Source organism: Octodon degus, unplaced genomic scaffold, assembly GCF_000260255.1.
Source record: "Octodon degus isolate 3935 unplaced genomic scaffold, OctDeg1.0 scaffold00221, whole genome shotgun sequence".
NCBI lineage: Eukaryota > Metazoa > Chordata > Mammalia > Rodentia > Octodontidae > Octodon > Octodon degus.
In genome coordinates, this window is record NW_004524797.1 from 252,727 (window position 1) to 260,928 (window position 8,202).

Consider the following 8,202-nt stretch of genomic DNA (forward strand, 5'->3'; position numbering starts at 1 on the left):
TTTTTTTAAACTGAAGATCTACCATCATGAGTATAAGAGCTTGTTGAAAATATTTATGACTGTAATTTTTTTACTACTGGAAGAACAAATATTCTTTTATGTCTCATGTGTTTGGAATGTCCTTCAGAACTGATTGAAAAGGTGAAATCCAAACACAAAACAAACATATTTGCTAATCCATATAAGTATATTCTCTTTGCAGAGGCTTTGATAACAGTCAACGTTTTTCTCAGTCTTTACACTTTTTATATACTTTTTTTTTTTATTCTTAAGTCTTTCATTTCATTCATCAGGTATACAACTAGAGTGACGTGGCAGAGGAAAAATGAGTGGACTTGAGCCTTTCGCTCCTTTATTTATTCACTGCAAATATTTAGTGTAAGCTTGCATGCGCCAGGTGCTGGAGCTCTGCAGCCACATGACTGGGGAGATATCGTAGTTGAAGCTATTGCTTTGTAAGCAGAGCTCTCCTAATTGCAGTGGTGCTGACAAGTGGTTTATAATTTAACCTTCAAACACACGTTCAGGAACAGTACTGTGCTGTGCAGAGGGAAAGCCAGGTCAGGGCCGACCTGCTGCATCACCCTCGGATTAAGAACTCTAACCTTGAAGAAAATCCCTCCTGTCTTACTTTGGCCCAAAGCCAAGGTTCTTCCTAGCCAACATCCAGCCCTCGGGGATTAGAATACTCTAAGCACAAATGTAAGGCATCCTGTTTTAAGCAAGTGCTGCTGAAAGCAAGGTTCCAGTTTTAAACAACAGGAAGTTAAGTGAAAGAGGATGTAGAAAAAATTGCGAGCAAGATAAGGAAGATTATCTCTTCCTTGAGGGGTGGAAGGAATATAATTTTGGAGTGTCTTAACTTTGAGAAGATCCCTGAAAAGACTGACTTTTAACTCCCTCAACTGATGTGAGCGCTAGGGCACAAAAGGTCATTTTGTTGTGGGTAATGAAGGGTTCTAATGAGGAATTACGGAAAACACGTGTGTCCCTTGGTCCACTGGTACAAACTGGAATGTCTTGCTTAGTTTGTTGTGTGAACTTTTGTGACGCAGCACAGATATGACAAATATCTGGTAGCTGCCTCATTTACTCCTTTATAATGAAATCTACGTAGAAAAAAATATTTTGAAATTCATTGCAAGGGCTGGCAAGATAGCGCAGTAGAATAAGTGCCTGCTTTGGCAAACACAGGGACCAGGGTTCATCCCCGGTCCCACATGCTGCACCAGCCCAGCTCCCCAGGGTGCGCTGAGCCAGCAACCGAGTCCACACATGGTGGTGCATGCCCGTAATCCCAGTGCTTTGGAGGCTGAAAACAGGAGGATCACTACGAGTCCAAGCTGTGTAGTGAGACCTTGTGCCAAATACATAAAATGAAAGGGAAAAAAAGACAAAAATACAAAAATTCGCTGTAAAGTTATGGAAAAAGTTATTTATGCTTACATATAAGACAGGTTTGTAATCTACACAAATCACTGAGAAAACAAATCAAATATTGGCTGAAACAAGGGAAACGCCTCTCGTAAGGGAGAAAGACAATAAGCAACCAGCCTTGGCCCACTAAATGCCAGGAGGTGGGCCTGATCACTGCGGCAACCAAAAAATAACCTCCTGAATGTCTAAAGTTCTGCTGGAGCACACAATGACCCCTGAAAGGGGTCAACATCGCTGATAAAAAAGATTGCTCAAATAGCCTCAAGAGAAGATTCTTGGGCTGGAGAAAGAGCTCAGTGCTCTAAGCACCTGCCTGGCAAGTGCAAGGACTCAAGTTTGATCCCCGGTACCACCACCGTGCCCAGCCATGGAACCCCCAGCGTGGTGGGGCATGCCTGTAATCCCAGCACTAGGGAGGCTGTGACAGGAGAACCACTATGAGTCTGAACTGTGTAGTGAGACCCTGTAACAAATCAATCAATCAATCAATCAATCAATCAATCATTTTAAAAAGAGAAGGCTCTTTTGGCTATTTATTGAATTAACTGTGTCTATGGCTATAAGACACTGAACGTGCCCAATCTCATCTGAATTAACTCTGCCAATGAAGGGACTCTAAGGCTAGAACCAGAGCCAAAAGGCTTAGGAATTCAGTGCAACCTCCAAATTTAGCAAGAAGTATGTCCTAGGTCAAACAACACACAATGACCCTGTGTTACATACTTCTAATCTGAACACATAATCTTTGGCTACTATCTGCTTCTTTGATTTCAGAGCAGCGAGCCTGTACCCATCACCTTCCATATGGGTTCCCTTTTCCTCACCCACAGCAACTATCATAGTATAAGTTTTGTGCCATCAGGCTTATTGACTATTACAGAATCAGTAATATTGGGGTTGATTACCTTGTTTAAAGTACTAGTCACCCCACCTCGTTGTCTCACTCAACACTGGGCTTCTAAGCCCACTGACAACTCCTAGCATTGAGATCTTTGGAACCATCCTCACTTGGGGACCCTGGCTGAGGCTAAGTGGTATGAAAGGGGGAAGATGACCTTGCAGGCAGCCAAGACCTTACCGCGCCGATTCTGTGTGCAACATCACTTTCAGCTCTCATTATCCTGGTTTCTACTGTTCAATGGCTGTGTGGCCTCTAAAGCTTCAGTGATCAGTCCCTTCTGGGGATTAGTCTCTTTCAGCTGACTCACCTTGGAGGGCTTTGTGGGCAGCTTAGGGGGTTTTGCTTGATCAGCTCTCCATAGCTTTGTCAGGGCCTGAACTTTAGCAGGGCTCCAGCAATCTCTCCCCTTTGTTTTGTTTTGTTTTTCCTTTTTTCCTTACTCAGTTAAAACAAATGCAGTTGTCTAGAAATTTCTCTGCATTTGTTGATGAGGCGATAGCTGATGACAGAGGGAGCAATTATGATGTTAATGATTAACTAAAAATAGATCTAGCCAAAGATTCCTTTTGTCACGGATCTATTTTTCCTGGTCTAACTTAAGCAAAAAGTCCCCATGAGCCTGGGTTTCATCCATAGATGCAACAACTTTGAACATGCTATTGAGCTTCAAAAGGAACATTGCAAAAATCATTAAATAGCTCAGAGAATAATGACGAATAAAAGTGAACTCTCTTCAAGCTGTTCACAAAGGAGTTGAGATGTAGAATTATGTGCAATGATTCCACCAAAACATACCTGAGGAAAAGGCAAAGTGATCTGGAACTGGAGCTTCAGCTAAAAGAGAACTTACTCCTGAGGTGGTAGCTTTGAGGAAGACAGTGGAATTGAATAATGCCATAATCAAGTCCCTGCAGTTCACTTATAAACAAGAGTTGTGTTTTTATTTGGGAACAGTATGCATAAGAAACAATATATACTAGAAATAATTGTGTGTGTGTGTGTGTGTGTGTGTGTGTGTGTGTGTGTAGTGGTGCGTATTGGAACAATATATATTAGAAGAATTATAAAAAAAGAAACAGATGAATTTGAATGAGAAGTGAACACTTAGAGGTCTCTCAAATTGCCACTCAAAATTCTGGAAGGGACATTTGCAATGTTTCCTCCTAGCTATAAAATTTAAGGCTCTGAAAGGGAGGATGAACAGTACCTCTTCTTGGATTGTACTGCAAAGATCAAAAAAAAAAAAAAAAAAAAAATCTACCTTGCAAGGGAAAAACAAAAAGAGCTACAATTATTCTCTGTAGCATCTCATTCTCCTTCTAAATGATGCTTGCTGAACTGGGAGGAGGAAGAATGAGAGGGCAGAGTCCACTGAACCAAGTGCATTGGGCCCATCTGCACAGCACAGGTGTCTGTGTCTGCCCCGAATATGGTTCTCTCCAAAAGGACAGGCTGTCTGGATGGGGCCAAAAGTGCATGAAGGGTTTTGGAAGGAGGTTTTCTGCTGGAGACATTTCCATCTTCCTCAGCCCAGGTAAGCTGGCAACAGGGCCATTCGCTTCCCACAGCTGGGCCTTGGCTTGCACTCCCTTCCCAGGGCGGCCTCTCCTGTGTGAAGTCTCTGCACAGCCACAATGACCACCAGACTGCAGCTTACTGTCCATCTGTTGTAGGCACCTGGGTTAGATAAATATTATGGGCAGTCAGACAGGGCCAGGCCCTCAAAAGGAGCCAGAGGAAAGGCAAGATACCTTGCAACTGTGGGAGAGACAGACATTCCCACTGTGGGCCAGACCATAACACAGAAAATCAAACAAGTGAAGACCTCTCTAAAAATAAGCATCTGGGATTGATAATCACCTGCAGGAAGCCAGGAAGAGTCAGTAGCCCAACCCCCTACAGCAAAAACCCTTGTTCTATATTCCTGCCCACTTACTGTATGACTCACTTCCCCATTCGGTCCTGGATTTAGTCAATTTTACCTGAGCAGTTATGGTTGTAATCTTATTAGTTGACCATAGTATTGTCCCACCTCATGCCCTAGCAAACTGCGTGTTTCCTACCTTAGGCCCACTTCACCTCATGGTTTTGCTCTATGAAGCCCCTAGAGAAGGCAGGGTGCTTGGCAACCCACTCAAGTCCCCTTCTGTTCTTTTGTTGGGCAGAAGCTTTCTTTCCCATAATAAATATATTCTGCTCTTAACTTCCATTGTTCCTAAAATTCATTCTTTGGTTTTAGAGAACACGAACTCGTCCCAGGTATCTTTCAGGTTGGGAGTTTCATTCCCTGATAGCACATCCACCTTGCCTACCCCACGAGCCACTCCAGCAGAGCACTTAGGGTTTCTCTCTAGCCTTTGGGACAGGAAATGTGACCCAACATGCGCTCCTTGCCCCTGTCTCCATTGTCCAAAGACGAAAAGATGAGCCTGGCTTTTTGCTGAGGAAGAATGCCTTTGATGTGAGCTCTGTCCATTTTGAAAACTTTCTTATTTGGCCCCAGGACGTATGCTTTCCCCAAGACAGCTTTCTGCTTCTTTGTTTTGTGGAAATGCAGATTAAAAACAGGGTCTTCCCAATGAGCTACACCCCAGCCATTTCCCTTTAAGATAGTCTCCCTAAATGGTTAAATTGCTTAGCTTGGGTTTAGGCTTGGATTTACAATCCTCCTGCCTCAGCCTACAACTACAGGCATGTGCCACCACCACACCTGGCCATCAGAGCAAGATTTGACGTGAATCCACAGTGTGGCTTTTAGGAGTCCAGCCCCTTTGTGGAGTCACATGCCAAATTTTGTATCTAGATGTTGCCTTCATGTACTGCGTCCTCTTTCCCTGGCTGAGACACACTGTGCTAAAGAGTGACCAACCTATGGGATTTCTGCTTTCCCTTCATTCTCCTGAAATGCAATTATATCCAGGGCATGGGGTGAATTCTTGACCTCTCTGAATTGCCTCATTTTGCAAAATTGATTACTTAAACGGCTTCCTAACCTGTCCTTGCTAAAGGAAGATACCCAGGGACTTTGAGAACTTCCTGATATGTTCTGAGTAAAAATGTACCTGAAGAATGGACACTTTACCCAACAGTATATGTAAAGGACACATGCATGCATGAACAGATGCTCAATATCATTAGTCCAGTGTAAATGCAAATTAAGCCTTCCCCGTGATGTCCCTGTACATCCACAGTAGAACTAAAATCAAAAAGACCAACAATGCTAAATGCTGGAGAGAATCTGAAGTAAATGGAGCTCTTATGCATTGCTGGGGGACAAAGAGTGGGGAGCCAAAGTGGTGAAACCACTTACGAAATCTGTTTGACTGCTTCTTATACAATTAAGCATACACTTATCTGCAACCTGCCACCCTACCCCTAAGTGCATATGCAAGGAAAATATCTAACCACTCAAAGACCTATGTGGTTGTTTATAGCAGTTTTATTCATAATAGTCCTAAACTGGAAATTACACAAATGTGCATCAGCTGTGAATGTATAAACAAACTGTGACAGGTCTGTACAATGACACACCATCGGCAATGGAAAGGAACTTGCTACAGGCAGGTACAACGCAGATGCTTCTCAAGAGCACTACGCCAAGGGAAAGAAGAGCAAGACCCAAAAGACTGTGCACCGTATATTCATGTGGCACTCTGGAAAAGAAAAGGATGTGGTGACAAAACCAGCAGCTCCAAAGGGCCCAGAGGGGAGGGAATTAACTGTAGATGGCTCAGAAACTTTGAAATGGTGAACTGGTTCTGTACCTCCATTGTGGTGGTGGACACATGATTTAAGTGCTTTTGTTAAAACTCATCTGATTATGCTTAAAATATTTGCTTCATAGAAACTATTCATTAAAAAACTGGTTTTATAAAAATGCTACGGAGCATCACTTTTATTGGTAAATAGGACAGTCCAGGCATGGAACACTTTTTCAAGGATAAAAGATCTCAGACCTCAGGCCAGCTTATATTCTTTTATGATTTATTTGAACTCCAGAGGGGTTTTTTAAAATCAAATTTTCTGTTCCCACTGACACTTTTTCAAGTCACAGCTGCTTTTTACATCTTTCCCATTTTAATGTGGAGTCAGGGTTGTAATGAGTGTGTGAGTCCAAATCGGGGGTTGGTTGTGTTTTAGGTTATTCAATCCACTACAAAATTTGGAGTAGACTAGAGGGGAGAGAAAGGAGGAAGAGTTCTGAAATAGATGAGAGGGGATGCAGAGAAACTTCACGCAGAGACATTTGAGTGTCGTCTCAGATGTGAGAGTATGAAAGAAGGCAGTGTTCAGAGAAGGCTCTTGTTCAAAGCCTTAGCTACTGCCCTCGAGGAAAAGCCCAACTCCTGCGCAAGGCATATCACGCTTGCGATCCACTTTCAAGCTATTCGTTACTTACTGCATCTTTTCACTAAAAGGAAAGTTACTTAAGCAAGGCTTATCAGCACCCCATAAAGTTTTGTTACTTTACAGCAGATGTTCAATATATACCAGTCAATTATCCCTTCATCTACTAAAGGATATTGACAATGTTTCCATTTTGGGGGTATTGCAAAGGAAGCTTCCATAAACATTATTGTGCAGGCCTCTTCCTGGGTATTTGCTCTCATTTCTCTTGATTAATACCTGGGAGTGAAACCACCAGATCATATGGTATGTTTAGTACACCCTACAATGAAATACTACCAAGAAATAAAAGAAGCTGGTACACGCACTGATGGACGAGTCTCAGCAGAATTATGCTAAGTAAAAGAAGCCAGATCCTCGTTCTAAAAGACAAGACCTACTGTATGATTATGTTTAAACAAAACCCTAGAAAAAGCAAACAAATCTATAGCAAAAGAAAACATGAGCAGTTGGGGGAAAGGAACAAGGAGACACAGGAAGGGAAATAAAGGGACGTGGAAAAACTTTTAGGTGTGGTGGATATGATCGCTATTTGATTACAGCGATGGTTTCATAGTTGTACACGTGTCAAACTCACTAAATTGTACATTTGGAACATATGTGGCTTATTCTATGCCAATTATACCTCAAACTATTGAAAAAATACTGGTTAAGTAGTAGGCTGTTAGTAACTGCAAGTAGAATAGGCAGAAAAAATGTTCAGTGTTGGCTGAAGGCATGAAAAGCAGGTGCTCAATAAATGTCAAGAGAAGCTGGTGTGCAGAAGAAAAAAGGGAACAAATATTGGGCGTCCAGTAATTTTAGAATGAATGAGTGAATTTGACAAATATTTATCTAACATTTATTATGTGGCAGGCATTGGCCCGGGAACACATTAAGGAACTAAACAAGACTCCCTGCACTCTGAGAGGTTTAATTTTAGGATAGTAGGCAACAAACATGTAAGTAATATATATAATGTGCATCTTAGGTAGATACTACGGAAAAGCGACACAACTGAGAAGAGGAATGGGAACTCTAGGCAAAGGGGATGTTTTAAGGGGGAAGCCCCCTTTGCAGATGCCTGACCCTTGAGAAAAGATCTGAAGATGTATGTGAGCGGGCCAGGCGAATGTCTGGAATAAAAAGTAACTGGTTTTAACTGGACAGGACGACGGACACCAGCAATTCCCGCACTCTGGGAGGCTGAAACAGGAGGATCGCCAATAGTTAGTGCCATCCAAAACTTTAACTAGCTGAGGCTTTAGCTCAGCGCGAAGGACCTGGGCTTAATCCCACGCACCAAGTTGGGGATGGGGTAACGTTGAAGATGTCGAGAAGCCGGCGAGGACTGGCAGGGGTCTCGCCGGCGCAGAGCGAGCCACGCCCCCGGGCACCGCCCCCGGGCCGGGCGCTCCTGCCTCGCCGTCCGCCAGAAGGCGCGCTTGCGCCCGCCCCAGGCCGTCTTCCGCCGCCGG